This window comes from Artemia franciscana, chromosome 17 (genome assembly GCF_032884065.1).
Source record: "Artemia franciscana chromosome 17, ASM3288406v1, whole genome shotgun sequence".
NCBI classification, from domain to species: domain Eukaryota; kingdom Metazoa; phylum Arthropoda; class Branchiopoda; order Anostraca; family Artemiidae; genus Artemia; species Artemia franciscana.
Window position 1 is genome coordinate 13,216,513 of NC_088879.1, and position 20,076 is coordinate 13,236,588.

At 35.9% G+C, this 20,076-nt stretch overlaps 1 long non-coding RNA gene across 5 annotated transcripts in view; it reads right to left on the reverse strand.

Annotated features, from left to right (window-relative positions):
- The window catches only part of LOC136037875 (uncharacterized), a 155,514-nt gene that overhangs the window by 128,888 nt on the left and 6,550 nt on the right, over window positions 1–20,076 (reverse strand). For all 5 annotated transcript variants that reach the window (XR_010620063.1, XR_010620066.1, XR_010620064.1 and 2 more), the window contains exon 2: window positions 3,213–3,377. This is a non-coding gene — a long non-coding RNA (uncharacterized LOC136037875). The remainder of the gene's footprint in view (window positions 1–3,212; window positions 3,378–20,076) is intronic.

Sequence of the window (20,076 nt, forward strand, 5' to 3'; positions counted from 1 at the left end):
TCTCGGACAAATCCTCCTGAACATCTCCATATAGAAAATTGATTCGGTAAAGAGAAAGTAAGACAAATAAAAAGAGTCTCGTATAGGAATTGTGTCAAATCTCTCCTGTGTAAAATTTCTCCCGGAAATTTAATCCCCGGAAACATCCCTCCCCATGTAAAATTTTCCCAGCGGAAACCCACTCCCTGCAAAAAGTTTTAGTCGGTACTGAGCCGAGTCAACCAGTGATTATAACTTGTTACCATGAACTGTTTGATAGTGTTTTAAAAAGCTTTTTATTCCAATTAAAACGGTCTTTGCGTTTGAACAGTTGTTCTCAGTCAAACTTCAAAGTCAAACCTTAGCGCAAAGAGTGAGAGGATGAAGATTTGGCAAGCCTCTCCTTCTGATATATAGAGTAATAATTTTTCGTTTTAAGTTTTAACGTCTCTCTTTTATTTGAATATATAACTCTGTTTTCTTATGTTTAACTTTTTTTCCTTTTTGAATACCCACACGGGGTAACCCCGAATGCGAACCTTTAAATCAATGCATCAGTTTTTAAATAAAAATTTAGCTTCTGCAGAGCAAGGTATTGATTTGTTAATTTAGTGTTTCTAGTATTACTCGCTTGTACCCTCTTCCCCCCAACTCTCCACCTGTGTTCTGGTTTGTTCTCAACCTTTTTCTTTTTCTGCCTTTCGTTTCGTTTTCAACCTTTTTACCAATTTTGTATGTAATCTTTTATGTACAAAGAAAAAGATTTTCTACGATAAAAGGGGCGTTATTAACCCCAACACCAATATTACAGGCGAAGTCGAAAAATTGCACAGACATCAAGAGGTGTTACATATTAGTTCCTAACCTAAGTTCTTAGCACTCTTTGTGCCAAAATGGTCGTTTTGCCCCACGAAATAGCAGAAAATGTCATTTTGCGGTGGTACAGTTATTTTTTGCTACGTAGAAAATTGAATCAAACTTTTAATGTCCATTCTAATGAGCCTTCACTTGATATTCAGTGCTATTTCTATTTCTCTAATGAACCACGGCTATTTCTAACGATATAGGTTTTTCTCAGTGGGCGGGGGAGGCTATAGAAATAAATAAAGCATGTTTGATAATCTTCCAATTAATAGAGATACGGGAAATTTAAAAATTGACCCAATGTATACAATTATTTTGAAAAATGAACCAATAGTTAATAAGGGAGTTAAGATTTTACGAAATCACCGGGGGATGAGATCCCACCAGATACCACCAGACCAGACCGAAAAGAATTGCTTCAATAATTACAAACAATTAGATTATATCGCAACAGAATTAACTTCATCCATTTTTATACTTTTTTACTCAGTTGCATTGGTGTTCTCGTCGAAGTAAATCTATTTGTGGATATATTATGTAGATCGGTTGCGACAATTAGTTTTATTAATATAAGTGGTGGTTTTATTTGTTTTTCCTTTTTATTGTTTGTTTCTTCTGTACTAAAGATGCTTAGTTTACATACAGGCGAAATATCCGCTTAGTCTTAGTTTTTCATCTTTTCTTTCTGACCGCCGCATACTCGTTTGTTGTTTTTCATTGAGTTGTTCGGCTTAAGATCTTTCATTCGTACGTATGATATAAAACTTAGACCACATGATTGGCCAATCGTTACCAAAGAATGGATAGAATCAATTAACTCGGGTGAATACTCATTCATCACATTACCATACAAATAACAAGGTAGTATGAATGATTTGTTTCGTGCTACCAATAGAAGAATATCTGCACGTGGAAATGGTTCCTTTAAATTTAACTATTCAATGGAACAGGACAAGATCTACATTAGTTCTCCCATTGACAATGAGAAGCTTATTCTCAACGATAATCAGAGTCATGCTCTCAGTTTTGTAAAAATTATAATCAATGGTAGAAGTGCTGGTGCCATCTGTAGGATGGAACTTGTTATTTTTGCAGTCTATGCACCTGACTTCTCCTCGGACAGTTGTATATTTCTTTATGCTTGTTGAGATATCGAGAGTGGGAAATACCAATGTCCCCCTCCTATGTGTTCTTGAATGAAAAACCACTCACGAGCACATTCAACGCTACAATGCAAAGCACATTCAATATAATCCAGTAAATACTCTGTATTTCGAACTCTGTCAGTTAAGGTTAAGAAATAAATTGAGCGATCCTTTAGCAATAACAAAAGGTTTGGCTGTGATTAAATGTCATTTTCGACACATTCGATAAAAAGGTGGCTAATAGAAAAAAAACTTTGGTTTATCCTGATAATTATTGCTGTGTTGCTACTCTAAGACCAGGACAATCAGGACATGGAATGAAATATTACAGGAATCTTTCGTTAATGTCCGGGTACATTCTCGGCAATTGGTTTGCTAAGTTGTTTCATTCGGCATCACCCCAGGCTAAAAAATACATTACTCCGGTTGCCGCAGATTTTGCGTCCTCTAAACTAAATGATTTGGGCTCTGTAAAGGATTTTAAAGAAAGTGTTTTGCAAATCTAAGGTCCGGCACTCGATCCCTCAGCGAGCGATAGGAATCACGACAAAGTGGAAAAGGTTTAAAAAGGGTAAGAAACACATCATCACCAATCAGTCTCAACTCAGGTCAGAAGCGTAAGACATCACTCCTGTCAAAGAAGAAACATAAACCAAGAGTGAAAATTCTTAGATCAAAAAAGGATTTCGTTTCCTAGAAATTGCGTATTTACCACATAAAGAATCTCATCCTTCATTCGCCTCATATCCATATATTTTAAAAGCGGAAAATATTGGTATGAGAGTAAAAAATTATTACTATGAGCAATTTTATCGTAACAACAGCTTTCTGGAAACATTCCTTTTCAAATATATTTCAGTGAAGACTATTTCACAGATTTGACTTCTACATTTATTGATTTGAATGTGATTGTCAAAAAATCTAACAATGAAAAATCAAGTGCAGCCGATGGGTAATCCTATGAAAATTTTGTACTACACAATTTTTTAGAAAAATAAGTGTCTACTTAAATGGAGCATTGGTGAGCACAAGCAATAATCTTTCAAACTATGCAAGTTATATACAATTCGTGTCGATGACTCCAATTTCCTATAAGCTATTGAGATGTTTGGCTATTAAATATGAATATAAAACGGACACTGACACTAGCAATAGATTTAAAGATGCTACAACTAAGGATTTCCACTTGGTTGGAAAAAACAAACGATGAAACATTTAATATACCTCAATGTTTGTCCCCCAATGTTAAGATTCATACAGAACTAGAACTTGCTCCGTCCAATTTTATTTTGCGAAAGTAGTTGCCGCTGCACCTGATGTAACTCTCTCTCGCTTCGGCAATTCTTCATACATGAAAATAACAGGTTATAAGCTCTATTGCTTCGGAAACTGAAAAATTAAGAGCTAGTGGTAATAATATCAAACAACTCGTTACTCATACAATCACGAGTCAACAACATATTGCTAGGGGTACAGGTACCTATACCAATTCGTCATTTACAATGACGAAATTCCTTCAAAACTTGTTTTGGCATTTGTAAAAAGTGCTATTGCCATCGGGTCGACGATAAATTCTTCACAAAAAATTGAAATGTTTGGACTTTCATTTCTTGTATGTATTAAATAAAAAAAAAAACTAGTTTTTTTAACTGAAAGTAAGGAACGACATTAAACTTAAAACGAACAGAAATTACTCCGTATATGAAATGGGTTGTCCCCTCCGCAATCACTGGCTCTTTACGCTAAAGCTTTTAATTGTTTTAAAAAGCAGAATTGTGGCAAAGAGTCAAACTTTAGCGTAAAGAGCGAGGGATTGCGGAGGGGACAACCCATTTCATATACGGAGTAATTTCTGTTCGTTTTAAGTTTTAATGTCGCTCCTTACTTTCAGTTAAAAAAACTATTTTTTTTATTTAATTTCTGAACGTTTTTGAATTAATGCATGTTTGATCTTAGCTCTCCGCGAATAAATTATTAAAACGAAATTTGAATATTAATTTTTTTTGGCTAAATGGCTTTCTCTTAGTTTTGATCAGACGATTTTGAGAAACAAGGGGTGGGGAAGGAGGCCTAGTTGCCCCCCCAATTTTTCGGTTACTTAAAAAGGCAACTAGAACTTTTAATTTTTAACGAACATTTTTATTAGTAAAAAATACGCGTAACTTAAGAATTAACTTACGTAACAAACTTTTATATTCTTATATTTTTATTATGAATAATAGGGGGCTTGTACCCTCCTTAATAACTCGCTCTTTACACTAAATCGTAAGTTTTGTCCCAATTTTTTAAGAATGACCCCTGAATCAAAAAGGCCGTAGAATAAATAGTTGAAATTACTAAAAATACTTTAGCATGAAGAGCGATGTATTTATCTCCTCCTAAATACCTCGATCTTTTTGCTAAAGTATTTTTAGAACCCCTCATATGCGTAATAATATCTGTTCGTTTTAATTTTCAATGCTACTCCTTACTTTCAATTGAAAAAATGTTTTCATGTTTATTTTTTCATTTTTTTTTCTAGTAATGCTAGATAATCCTGCGCCCTTTTCATTGAATGTTTCTTCCCCCATGACATATTCCTCCAAGGAAAGATCCTCCCACATATCCCCCCTTCAACCCCACCCCCAAACCCAAAACACCCCCCTGAAAACGTCTGTACACTTCCCAATAACCATTACTATATGTAAACACTGGTCAAAGTTTGTAAATTGCAGCCCCTCCCCCAGGGATTGCGGGGGAGTAAGTCATTCCCAAAGACATATTTATTATGGTTTTTGACTATGCGGAACAAAATGACTATCTCCAAATTTTGATCCGTTGACTTTGGGAAACAAATGAGCGTGGGAGGGGGCCTAGGTGCCCTCCAATTTTTTGGTCACTTAAAAAGGGCACTAGAGCTTATCATTTCCGTTAGAATGAGCCCTCTTGCGACACTCTAGGACCACTTGATCGATACGATGACCCCTGGGGAAAAGAAAAAAAGATAATAAACACGCACCCATGATTTGTCTTCTGGCAAAAATACGAAATTCCACATTTTTGTAGATAAGAGCTTGAAATTTTCGCTACAGGGTTCTCTGATACGCCAAATGCGACGGTGTAATTTTCGTTAAGATTCTATGAATTTAGGGGATGTTTCCCCCTATTTTCCAAAATAAGGCAAATTTTCTCAGGCTCCTAACTTTTGATGACAAAGATAAAATTTAATGAAACTTTAGAATCAGCATGATTATTCGATACTTTTGATGTATCTTTTAGCATCAAAATTCCGTTTTTTAGAGTTTAGTTTACTATTGAGCCGGGTCGCTCCTTACTCAGTTCGTTACCACGAACAGTTTGAAAGTAAATGGAATTCCTATCTACAATTTATCCTTTGATAAGTCCTACAGAATTCTAAATGAATTGACAATCCGATCCCTAGATCGAAATTCAAAACTATTTGAAAATGTTATAACTGAAGAAATGTTTGTTAAAACTCATGGTATTATTGTGTTGCATTTGTCTGATACTCTAGATATGAGTTTTATCCGAACGGACACGGTACGTTTAGAATGTACCTTTGCCGAACCGTTGGAGGAGAGTACAGCATTAATCTCACTAAATCAATTAGAAATCTATTGTGAAATTACCCCTGACGGGAGTGTTCTATTAGCCTATACACCATGAACACAAATCAAATAATCCATGTGTTTAATTTGGATCCTTACGTGTCCAAATACATATCATATTGCATACCCCCAGATTTCCTCGGCCGTATTCAATGGGTTAACAATACCCTTCTGACTACATTGTTAATAGTAGCCCATCAACTCTAAAGATGGGAACATTGGCTATGTATCTTTCAAACATCTATTAACATTTCTCTCGTGTGTTATGCTGACGACGTCTTCAATATAATCAGGTCTATCCAACGGATAGAAAAAAACTTTTAAATTATGCAAAATGAATATGATCACCTATGTCTCAAATTTAATTCGGCTAAGTCTGAAGTTGTGCTTTTAATTGGAAAGCTAAAGGTCCCTTGCCCACCATTGTTCTTTGTGATAGTTGTCTAAGACCCTTTGAAAGTGTTGTTTAACTTGGTCTTCTCATTGGTTCCTCACTGATACTCACCCGCAGACTCCCTTCCGAACATTTTGATTGGAAAATTTGCGCTTCTTATGCTCTACTTGTAAAAAATATCACACGTTTTAACCGAAAAATCTTAGCGTCTTTTTATAATTCTGTTGTAATACCTCAATTCCTTTACCTAGCCCCTTTTGGCAAATTTTTTCAACTGGCGAAAAACGTAAACTCGGATCACTTTTCTTCAGATTCTCTAAATATTTACTTCGGCTTCCCCCTTGGACAAGAAATACTAAAATGATTAAAATATATAAAATAACTGATCCTGAGCTTGCCATTTCCAAACTGATTAGTATGTATAATTCAAAAATCCAATCCCACCCCTGGAGCAAAATTATCAAAATTTAAATGTATATATGTGTACGTACATTCAGTTGTAGATTGGTGAGCTTTTATTTCATAGTTGTTGTTTTTTCCTTTGTGTGGAAGTGTAATGTTTTTTCCCTTTTCTGTTTTTTTTATACTCCGTCTTTTTTCTATTGGAATGACGGCTGATAAATATATAAATAAAAAAAATATTGATTGTTTTTCAAAGAATTAATATAAATGTTGATCAATGTTCTACCGTTTGCCTTCTACGTGTCTCACATAAATAACTTTCATGAGCAGTGTGGAAAATCTATTATTCAAAATCGGAAGCAAGTACAAGATTTATCAGCAAAAACCTGTGGTTTTCATGCGCTATTATATTTGATTTTTCGATGTTGCAGATATACTTACCATGATTTTCTGAGCATTTATGTAGACAATCTCTGACTGAACGATTTTTTAGTCGAAAATGTTCTTTCTTACCTGTATAATATAAAATATCAGTACCTTAAAGTGAAATTCTTTCAAGATGTTAGTGAATTTGTTTATTAATAGAACTTATTTTTACAATAAAAAGTAATTTCCTTTAGATTTCTTTTTCCACGTAAAGGTAACCATGGGTAGTGATAAGTGGCGTCAGCTCGTCAGGATTTAACTTATGTTCATCTTGGCATGCAAAGTGAGGGTCACATTTTCTACAATATAATGCAACTTTATTTATATTATGCCACCCTGTAAAGTAACTAATACTATTTTGATTCATATTATAAATTTCACATTATGATTTGATTATTTGAAGCAATATCACATACGATATTCTTATATAAAAATCATTTTCTGTAACAGCCAAAAAAGTAAGTGGATTTATAGTTATAGGAGACAATATCTTCACAGGATGTCATAAAAACAAAACTCTTTATTATTCCAGCAACTGAAGCCTAGACCAGGTTTTTCCACCCCAAAACAAGTAAAATCACCATGAAACAAGTCTCTTAAAGTAAACTGAAATTAACTTTAGAATTTTTCGCAATTATACCAGGGTGAGTATTTTTTCATTGATTATATTTATCATAGTGACAATTGGAGCATAGGAAACCTCTAGTGTGAGAGTAACAAATCTCTTCAATAAAGATTTTACAATCCTTAATTTTTACACCATATCCTCTATGCAATTTACTTGGACTGTATAATCTACACTTTTCATTATAGGCATATGCAATAGTGCAGTTATCATAGGATAAACAGCTGCCCAATGTATAGAAACATAATTGCCATAATTAAGGCATTTTTTCAATGTTGACTATCTCTCTGCCAAAAAGAAACTGACCTTCGATCGATAAGATGAATGTCTTCTAGGAGGAGGAGTAATTGATTGCCGTCACACATCAAATCAATAAACCTCTTTAGACACGATTTATTAAAATGCCGACTTATTTATTGTTGGCTTACAAAAATGGTCATCTTAAACGAATTTATTGGTAGTGTTCAAAAGTAAATCCACAATATCATTTTGTTTTGTCTCAATTAATATGTCAGTAAATTGATTAATACATCTGGACCACAACGTATAAGTTTCATATCATAGTCGAAAGACTGAGAATCATTTTCCTTTATATCGTTAAGCTTTCTCTGACAAAATATTTTTCTTTGAATATCATCATCTAGAATCGAACATTGTTTTCAAATTAACTAGATTCTTTATGATTTTTGTTTTTCAAGACCAGTCATTTTTAATCTTGACGCTCTCACTACGGATTATGGACTAAAAAGAATGAAGATTCCTTCTCGCTAGTAACAAACTTACTCCTTTTTATACAGATTAATTCAGATCGTTCTCTTGCAAACTGTTGCATTTGATCCGTCTTTTAATCTTAGTATAATCATAATATTCACTTTTACCGCAAACATAACTGTTCTTCCGACTTAAATTTGCTCAATGATATTACATGTCGTGCAAACATCTCGTCTCATTCTAGGTTTAGATGACAACTCCAAGTAATTTCCACTGCTACGTTAAGCACTCTAGATTTAATTTTACCATTGCTAGCCCCTTCAATATTCAATAGAGAAAAAACATCCAATGCTAAAAATATGCCAAAAATAATATCCTCGATGTTCACACACTGAACTATTTTTCAATACCGATGTGAGTAAACCCTACGTCACATGTCATTGACATTCAAAACCAGTTTTGCATCATTCTAATGGTTCACCGGTACCAAGACAAGTCACGTAAGATTCTATCATCTTCACCTGTAAAATTTGGACAATTATCAATTTTTTACAACCAAGATTTCACCGCATGACTAGCGGACTCTAACAAATCCTGGTGCGTAACAACCAAAGATTTTGTAGTTTGGTGGGGGCCCCGAACGTTTTTCCTGGTCCTCGCGTGTTTTTAAACTAACAAAGAAAAAATGCTCTCTATTACGTAACAAATACCTGCATCTTTTAGAAAATATTCCTGATTATGTAACAAACACCTGCATATTGAAGAAATTAATAACACTTGCGTCTGGAGGGAATCTTCTTTAAACTTCTTCGCGAGCTTAAATCATTAAGGAAGAAAAGAGCAGCGGCTATAGATGTCGTGCAATCCAAAGGGCGGTCACTACTAACTCACTTACATCGCTCTACACTTAGGCAACACTATTGCACCTCCTATGATATTGATTGTTTTTCAAAGAATCAATACAAATGTTGATCAATGTTAAATATATTACCGCTGTTCAAAAAAGAATATAAAAATTTGGCATGTACATTTTGTTAGGTTTCTACGAGTAGAACAAAAAATAATAGGGGAGTGAGGGGTTCAAACCCAGTATCCTTCTAGATACGACCCTGAGTGGAGGAGAGGTACTAAACATAAAAACAGTGTTTTTATCTCGTACATAGAATGCAAAGAAACCCTCAATACATAGAGTGAATCCTCTGATAACCTCAGTATATAGTTTTTTGATAATTTTAAATCAAACAGATTATTTTGTACCAGTAAGCATACGTGATGTGTCGTGCTGCAACAAGATACACATTTTTCTCCAATAAGAGGGGGGCTTTCACTGCACAGCGCTAATTTCCCTCTAACCTCCTAGACTGTCTTTTGAAATTTGGATATTCAAATGTACTATTTGAAATTTCAGGCAATCCCCCCCCCATAAAAAAATGGCTTAGTAGCTCTTCTTGATATTAGTCTCTTCCCAATTATACATCACTGTGCTTTTTTTTATCAAACATATTGATAATTGATTGGTGAATCTATTTAGTTGGAAGCTTTAAAATAGACATCTATGTTTACCGTTGTATGGGCTACATGACTATTCAGTATAGAAAGAGGAACCGTACACCATTGCTGCCTCTGAAGCTGACAAATTCAATGCATAATTCTCCGATAATATTAAATCGGTTGGCTACATCACAATTTTCAAGTTTAGTGCCACTTAGATAGAAAACGGCTACATAAACGGGTTTTTTGGCTACATAAAGGGGCAATAGTACTTTTGGTTTTTGTCTTTCACCATCACCAGCATTTCAAGGACTATTGGCTCGATACAATAACCCTCCAGATAAAACACAAACATAATAAAAAAAAATAAACTCGAATCTGTAATCCTTCTTCTCGAAATATTTTTTTTATAAAATTCCACATTTTTATAAAGATAGAAGTTTTAACCATCTGCAATAGGTTCTCTGATATTCTGAATTATTTTTTCTTAAGATCACTTTGTATTTGGGATGTTTTCTCCCTTCTTTAAAAATTTTCTCAGACCCGTAGCTTTTTACAGGTAACTTTAAACCGGATGAATTTTATATGTTTGAAGCCACCATGAAAAAAAATTATTTGACATATTTACTGTTATCAAAATATTTCTTTTATAATTTTGAATACTATTCGTCGATGTTGCTCCTCACTCACAGTTCCTCACTCTGAACCACATTGTTAGTATTTGAATGTTTACGCTTGGGAAGCATCTCCAAATTTAAGCAATTACATTTATTTATATATTCTCACAACTAAACGAGGCAACACTGACGAAACTGTGATAAAATCCGAAAACTGCATTTTTTTGTAAATACAAAATTTTTTTAAATATACTAAAAACAACATAACTCAAAAACAACCAAAAGAAAAATCTTGAGAAATCGCGGGTTTGGGTATAAATAGACCTAAGAAAGAACCAGAGGGTAAAAAGCATTTATTTTAATCTTAATGGAATTTTAGCTGCATGAGCTATAGAAAACAACGTAACTGCTGTTTTAATTTAACAACTTTGCCTCAGTCTAAACAATCTAATCGTCAACATAATTATTTGACCACTTTGAACAAAATAACTTGTCGAAATTCTTTCAATGTCATGGCTGTCATCAACAATGAAAAGAGGGAACACTGGTTACCCTCCAATCAGCCTTCCAAATTCCCTTCAACATACATGCGAATGTTCTACTTAATACTCCTCGTCGTTCTTTAGATGTATCTGTTACCCCGTTTAGACAACAATCCCCCAACTAATTTTCCCAATCGCATACCTTATATATAAGCAGTGGGCAACTTACATAACTTACAACCCTTGCTTCTAGGGCCGTGGGTGGATATGTCACCCTTGAGCCATAGTTACTTGACTTTCAGACTCTTTGGGACAAAATAGCTATTTCAAAATTTAATTCATTGTCGTCGGGGGCAGGGCAGCTAAAAAGGGAATGGGAGGGAGGCTGGTTAACTTCCGACCACTTTTTAAAATCTCCCTCAACAAACTCTGAAATTGCCAGTTTCATGCTCTCAGCTGTTTTTTTATATTGCATATACGCTTTTTATGGCACTTGGTATTTACCAAGTGACATATAGCGATCACAAATTCTGTTGGTCTGCCTGTCCCGGTTTTGCTAGTTTAGGCACTTCCGGATAAGCTAGGATGATTTGGCAGACGTATCAGGGACCAAACCAGATTAAATTAGAAACAGTCGTTTCCCAAATTCGACCATATGGGGGGGAGTGGAAGGAGGGTTAATTCGGAAAAAATAGAAAAATGAGGTATTTTTTACTTACGAACGGGTGATCGGATCTTATTGAAATTTGATATTTAGAAGGATATCGTGTCTTAAAAATCTTATTTTAAATCCCGGCCAGATTCGGTGAGATTGGGTGGAGTTGGAAGGCGAAACCTAAAATCTTGGAAAACGCTTAGAGTGGAGGGATCGGGATGAAACTTGGTGGAACAAATGAGCACAAGTCCTAGATAAGGGATTGATATAACTGGAACGGATCCGTTCTCTTTGGGAGAGTTGGGGAGAGGGTTAATTCTGAATAATTAGAAAAAATGAGGTATTTTTAACTTACGAACGAGTGATAAGAACTTAATGAAATTCCATATTAAGATGGACCTTGTAACTCATATCTTTTATTTTAAATCCCGACCGGATCCAGTGTTATTGGTGGGAGTAGGTGGGGGGAACCGAAAATCTTGGAAAACGCTTAGAGCGGAGAGATCAGGATGAAACTTGTTGGGAAGAATAAGCACAAGTCAAAGATACGTGACTGACATAACCGAACCGAATCCACTCTCTTTGGGCGAGTGTGGGGGGGGGTGTTAATGACATTGGGGGGAGTTCGAGGGGAAACCGAAAATCCTGCAAACGTAAAAATTGAGGTGTCTTTATCATACGAATGGGTGATCAGATCTCAATGAAACTTCATATATAGAAAGATCCTATGTCTCAGATGCTCCTTTTTCAATTCCAATCAGATCTGGGGACAAGGGGGGTTGGAGGGGGAAAATAGAAAACTTGGAAACCGGATATCTTGGAAAACACTTAGAGTGGGGTGATCGTGATGAAACTTGATGAGAAGAATAAGCACAAGTTCTAGACACGTAATTGATATAATTGGAACGGATCCGCTCTCTTTGGGGGAGTGGGGGGATTTCCAGTGCTTTGGGGAGTTCGGTGCTCCTGGACGCGCTAGGACGATGAAAATTGGTAGGCGTGTCAGGGACCTGCACAAAATTGACTGAAAAAATTTAGGTATTTTTAACTTACGAATGAGTGATCGGATCTTAATGAAATTTGATATTTAGAGGAACCTTGTGTCTCAGAGCTCTCATTTTAAATCCCGACCGTATCCGTTGACATTGGGGGAGTTGGAGGGGGTAAACGAGAAATCTTGGAAAACGCTTAGCGTGGAGAGATCGGGATGAAACTTGATGGGAAGAATAAGCACAAGTCCTAGATACGTGATTGACATAACCGGACTGAATCTGCTCTCTTTGGAGGATTCGGGGGGGGGGGGGGAGTAATTTGGAAAAATTAAAAAAATGAGGTATTTTTAACTTAAGAACAAGTGACCAGATCTTAATGAATTTGATATTTAGAAGAAACTCATGTCTCAGAGCTCTCACTTTAAATCCGGATCAGATCTGGTGACATTGGAGGGAGTTGGATGGGGAAACTGGAAATCTTGGAAAACGCTTAGAGTGGAGAGATCGGGATGTCGGGATGAAACTTGGTGGGTAGAATAAGCAAATTTCGTAGATACGTCATTGATGTAATCGGACTGGATCCGCTCTCTTTGGGGGAGTTAGGGGAGTCCAATGCTTTGGCGAGTTCGGTGCTTCTGGACGTGCTAGGACGATGAAAATTGGTAGGCATATCAGGGACCTGCAGAAATTGACTTGATATAGTCGTTTTCCCTGATTCGACCATCTGGAGGGCTGAAGGGAGAGAAAAATTAGAAAAAATGAGGTATTTTTAACTTACAAGTGGGTGATCGGATCTTAATGAATTTTAATATTTAGAAGGACCTCGTATCTCAGAGCTCTTATTTTAAATCGAGACCGGCACTAAGCCTTTGATTTTCTTTTTAAGTCAATCTATTGATTCTTAGAAATTTGCTTGAGCTCATGCCATATGAGCTCTTGGCTCTTCCGACCTCGTCAAAAGTGTCATACAAGCTCATAGCTCTTGTTTTGAACTGGAAAGCATAGTGTATTTTAATTTAGTTTAGTATACTCCTCAATATTCCCCAAAGTTTCGCTATAATACCTTTAGCCTTTTTAGACGGATCCACAATCAACGTTTTCTTTTTTTCTCAATGATAAATCCTGCATGTAAACATGGGAAGACTGTATCATTTATAATCCTTGTCCAGAGGCTTTGGAGGTACGGCATCACCAGAGGTATAGTTATTAGACCTTGTTACTAATTTGAACAAAATCACTTTTTCAAAATTTTGATCAATATTGAGGGGACGAGTATCTGAAATTAGACGCAGGGTTGGTTGCCCTCCAGTCACTATTCAATATTCCCTCAACATGCCCTGAGAGTTGTCACTTAATACCCTCAGCTATTCCTTAGATATTGCTTCTATATCTTTTTGAATACCAGCATCCTTACGGCACGTTTTAATTGTTTTTTGCACCCCTCTCAGCATTTCCTTAAGGTTTCACCTTAATAGCCTAACGCTTTTTGGAGACCTAAGACCAAACATGCCCCCCTCTCCCAACAAAAATCATTATTTGTTAACAAGAGACAAATTTTATAACTTACAGACGTAAGGTTAACCCTGGTGTAGTGAAGTACTAAGCAAGATGTATCAGATGTAATAAAGTAGATTTTGTGGTGGTATTTTAATGGTTGTAAACCTTGTTCTGAGAGGGGGTATGGGGTACGTTCCTAAGATGATTAAAACTCGTGTATAGTTTGCTTAGGGTCAGCCTGACTAATTATATGGGCGTCCTCCGGGTATAGTTGGGAAGCTTGAATACCGTTGTAGAGAGGTTTGGTATAATACGATTACTTTTATTTAGCAGACAACGGTACAGGATTTGACTCTGGTTATATAGATATACATAAAGAAACACAGAGAAATAATATTTAATTCATATAGCGCTTACAATATCAAGACGATCCGAAATCCAGAGGTAAATAAAATTAGTTCAGAGATTACGACTGCGTTATCGCAAATGCAAGCATATGCATGCTTTATTTTCTGACAGCACGTCCTGTTTAAAACAAGGAAGTGGTCCCGCATCTCCACAGCACCGTTTACATACCAATATACAGTTATGAAAACTCCTATCTTGCCCATGAGAAGCTTTTGGTACAGAGGTCTGAACTTGGTGCCTCCTCCAAGCCCGCGCTCCGACGTGTAGAACGTACCACAACAGCATAGGCGGGAACGAAATTTTGTTTTGTTGCATACACAGCTTAGATACCAATATTGGTATCTAAGCTGTGCTGCCAGTTTCCTGTCTCGCGCACTGTCAAACGCACTGTGTCCCAAAAATAAATTGAGTTTTCATAACTGTATTGGTATCTAAGCTGTGCTCCGCAGCAATTCCGTCAGCTCTTAGTTTAATGGTCAATTTCAATTTAAAAACTTATTGTCTAGAACCAATTATTTCCAAACTTCTTTATAACTTATAATTTGCAATGTTGCATTTTTATTGGTTTTATTAAGGCCGTGATTAAGTGAACTTGAAAACATCGAGCTTCAAAATTGAAGTGAGGTTAGCCTTCTGTCTTTTAATTCTCTAGAGACCGTTGGTTGTCAAAACTTCAAATAGCACCAATTATCAAGTCTTGTCAAAGGTTTTGATTGACAGCTTCCTTTGGTGAGATGTTTCAGCCGAGAAATAGTAATATATTTGGCTGGGTAAAAATAAAATTTTATTAGTTAAAGTGAAAAAAAAAATTAAATTTTAAGATTTAAATTTTTTTTTAAATTCTTTAATTTTTTTAATTTTTTACTTAAAATTTAAGTAAAAATAAATTTTATTAGTTAAAGATATACGCAACTTACAAATTAGCTTACGTAAAGAAACTTCTGTATTATCATATTTTTATTGCATATATGAGGGGGTTCACCCCCTCGTCAGTACCTCACTCTTCACGCTAAAGCTTAAATTTTGTCTCAATTTCTTAAGAATGACCCCTGAATAACAAAAGCCGTAGAATAAATAGTTGAAATTTCTAAAAATACTTTAACGTAAAGAGCGAGGTATTAGGAGGTGAGCCCCTCATATGCGTAATAATTTCTGTTCCTTTTAACAAAAATTATTATGGAATATTTACAGGAATTAATATTTACAAGAAAATAATAACAGGGATATTCTGTTCCTTTCAGTTGAAAAACTTTGCCATATTTATTTTTTCATTTTTTTTTAAATAATGCTAGAAAATCCTGCGCTCCCTTCATGGAAATTTTCTTCCCCGATGACAAATTCCTCAGTGAAAAGTTCCCCCAACATATCCCCCTCTTCTCAACCCCTGCCCCCAACCAAATGAAAACGCCCCAGAAAACGTCTGTACACTTCCCAATAACCATTACTATATGTAAGCACTGGTCAGTGTTAGTAACATGTAGCCCCTCCCACGGGGACTGTGGGGGAGTAGGTCATCCCAAACGGCATAGTTGTAAGGATTGTCGACTACGCTGAATAAAATGGCTATCTCAGAATTTTGATCCGGTGACTTTGGGAAAATAATTAGCGTGCGACGGGGGCCTAGGCGCCCTCCGATTTTTTTGGTCACTTAAAAAGGGCACTAGAACTTTTCATTTCCGTTAGAATGAACCCTATCGCAACATTCTAGGACCACTGGGTCGATACGATCACCCCTGGAAAAAAACAACAAAAAAAAAAACAACAAACAAACAAATAAACACGTATCCGTGATCTGCCTTCTGACAAAAAATACAAAATTCCACATTTTTAAACAGTTCGTGGTAACGAACTGTAGTAAGGAGCGACTAGGCTCAATAGTAACGAAACTCTAAAAAAATGGAATTTTGATACCAATAGTTATATCAAAAGAATGGCATTTTAATGCTGATTTTAAATATATAAGTTTCATCAAGAATAGTCTTACCCATCAAAAATTACGAGCCTGAAAATATTTGCCTCATTTTAGAAAATAGGGGGAAACACCCCCTAAAAGTCATACGATCTTAACGAAAATCACACCATCAGATTCAGCGTAACAGAGAACCTTGTTGTAGAAGTTTCAAGCCCCAATCTATAAAAATGTGGAATTTCGCATTTTGTGCCAGAAGACAAATCACGGATGCGTGTTTATTTGTTTTTTTTCAGGGGTGATGGGAAATTGGAGGGCACCTTGGCTCCCTCCCACGGTCATTTTTCCCCAAAGTTACCGGATCAAATTCTGAGATAGCCATTTTATTCACCATAGTCGAAAAACCCAATAACTATGTCTTTGGGGACGACTTGCTCCCCCGCAGTCTCCGTGGGAGGGGCTGCAAGTTACAATCTTTGACCTGTATGTACATATAGTAATGGTTACTAAGAAGTGTACAAACGTTTTCAGGGGGATTTTTTTGGTTTGGAGGGGGGATATTTGAGGGGAGATGGTTACCGGGGAGGATTTTTCCATGAGGAACTTCTCACGGGGGAAGAGACTTTCAATGGAGGGGGTGCAGGATTTTCTAGCATTATTAAAAAAAAAAACAATGAAAAAAGAAACATGAAAAGTTTTTTTTCTAATGAAAGTGAGAAGCAGCATTAAAACTTAAAACGAACAGAAATTATTACGCATATGAGGGGTCTACCTCCTCGTAATACCTCGCTCTTTACGCTAAAGCATTCTTAGTGATTTCAACTATTTATTCTACGGCCTTTGTGATTCAGGGGTCATTCTTAACGAATTGGGACAAAATTTAAGCTTTTATTATCAAGAGCGAGGTATCAACGAGGGGTGAGCCCCCTCATATACGCAATAAAAATATACGAATATTGAAGTTCGCTACGTAATTTAATTCGTAAGTTACGTATATTTTTTACTTACGAAGACGTTCGTAAAAATAATAAGTAAATGATGCCTTTTTAAGTAATCAAAAATAGGAGGGCAACTAGGCCTCCTCCCTCGCTCCTTTTTTCTCAAAATCTTCCGATGAAAACTGTGAAAACGCCATTTAGCCTCAAAAAATTAATATGCAAATTTCGTTTTAATTATTTATATGTAGAGAGCCAAGATCAAACCGTGCATTAATTCAAAGACGTCCAGAAATTAAAAAAAAAGTTTGTTTAAATGAAAGTAAGGAGCGACATTAAAACTTAAAACGAACAAAAATTACTCCGTATATGAAAGGGGCTTTTCTTCCTCAACGCCCCGCTCTTTACGCTAAAGCTTGACTCTTTCTCTTAACTCTACATTTTAAAACAGTAAAAAACTTTAGCGTAAAAAGCGGGGCGTTGAAGAGAAAAAGCCCCTTTCATATACGGAGTAATTTCTGATCGTTTTAAGTTTTAATGTCGCTCCTTACTTTCACTTAAAAAAACTTTTTTTTTTTTTGTTTAATTCTAGGTAGGAGCTTGAAACTACAGTAGGATTCTCTGATACGCTGAATCTGGTGGTGTAAATTTCGTTAAGGTTCTACGATTTTTACGGGTTGTTTCCTCCTCACCTGTGCTTCCAAATTTAAGTCTCTAGATCATGCACGAAAAATGCAGGATCAAAAATCCATCGGCAATCCTTCAATTCGTCGCAATCCAAGTTTCTACCACCAGTCACGATCCGGTAGGGCAACGGGGAAGAAGCTACGGGGTTCTGCTCCGCTTCAAGGTTTGTCGCTTGACCTAAATCTCTTGACTTGTCTAGTTCTTCAGCGTACCGCATTATTAGGTATTTTGGATATTTACATCTACCAAGCTCCAAATACTTTTTACAAAGGCGCTGTCTATGTGTGGTAACACTTTTAAGATGTATACCTCGCTTTGATTTAATTTTCCCCATGATTTCGGCTTTGTGTGCAAAACTTTACTGAAGGCTCCTGACTATTTCTCATTTCTAGGTTTCTTCATTGCATTGAAATAATTTATGAAAATTTCACACTCTATTAGCAAGCAGCTGATTATACCAGCTTGTCATTTTGGTCTCTTGGGGGTATTATCGGCGATCTGAAACGATTCTTTCTGGCAACCGACTTGTAAAAATTTCAGGCAGCTGAAAATATTCTAGGGGACTGTTAGAAAACAGGAAAATAAATCGAAAAATGGTTCCAATCATCTTACAGGTTATTGTCTTCTGCTCATGATAGTACCGATTTTGTTCTAAAAGCAATATCCTTTATCGAGTACACTTGCGAAAAAGACCTAGACATTTTCTAAGATTTCTAAGCAATTAGAGAAAATAGAGCAAAATCCTTTCAAACATTTTGTCTATGGCCTGATATTAAAAGCGGCATCTTCCGCCAATGAATACTTGAGTACTTTTTAAAAATAAATTTTCAATTTAACATGGGATTTTCGAGTTCCATCAGTTCACTTATTCACGGCCTTAAAATCAATTTCCTACTTAATTGGTCAGCTTACTACAACACTCCTTTCTTTAAGAAGAGGCGTCTCGGCTCTCAATTCTAGGTTCAAAGGACAATTTTGATTCACAGACTTGAACATTTCCTCTTAACTTGTAGTCACAGTGTGTCAGGATCATTTTCATATAGAAATTTTTTATTTTGATTCATTTAAAGGTGCTTCTATTCATGCATCCTCTTTTTGGTTACTTTTTGAATAGTGTGCATGTGCAACGATGGCTACTTCACAGTTGCCAGAGTTTAGAAGCAGGAGTATTGTAGTTACCTGACCGATTAAGTCAATTAAGTCAGATAAGTTGTTAAATTGACCTCCAAACTAAGAGCAGACAGAATTGCTGTGGAGATACGGGACCTACTTTTTTGTTTTTGGCGTTTGTTCAGCTAATCGCTTCTGTGTTAACACCGCTGTTGATTCTAACTTATTGAATCTCGAGAGTTCAGGTTCTTCTTCCAATTTTTCTGCTTCGTTTGGTTTACCCTCTTGTTCATTATTATGTTGGTCACAATTAGTGGTTTTCTCTTTTCCATATTTTCGACAAGTGAACATTTTTGTTGATTTTTGTGGCTTTTTTGAAAAGCTAGGTTGTCTTTGGAGTTCTTCTTCGTCAATTTTATCACTACTATCATATGGGTATTTGGCCTTTTTTATTTTCTCTTGTTGTGTCTTGAAAGATTGTTGCCAAGAGCGGGCCAAATATTCTTTCTATTCTTCCCAACTATTTTGGTCGTTAGAAAGGTCAAAGAATTGACATGGTTTTCTTATGCATATGGCTGCAATTGCTTCTGTTTCTTCTTACTCTGAAGAAAGAGGTTCAGATTTCCATGGTTTTGAGAAAAATCCTTTCTTCTTTCGGTTATGATGTATCATTTCTTCAGTGTGTTTCTCGATGTACTTCAAAACATATGTTAAGTTATTAGGTAATTTTTAAGTCAAGCTATTAGCTTTATCCTTGCAAAAGGTCCGTCACAACTTCGGGTTTAACTTCTTCGTTCCCAACAGATTGTTTTTTTTGTACATATATGAGATCTCCGAGGACGTATTGTTTCTTCATCCTACTTTTCTCATCAAATTTTTCTTTTTGAGCTGCCTTTGCACTTTCAAATTCTGCTTAACTTGATCCATAGCTTTTTTCAAACGCATAATTATATCCAGTTTATAGAGATCTAAGTTGTAATACGTTTTATCATTTTCTATCGACAAATTCTTGGGTCTCTAAAATGTTGCAAGACTAAAGGTGTTTTGTGTAAAAGACGCGAATATGCTGTGTTTATTGTAAAAACGACAAAAGATGAATGGCCACACCAGTTATTGGGTTCCTGCCTTGCATGTATGCC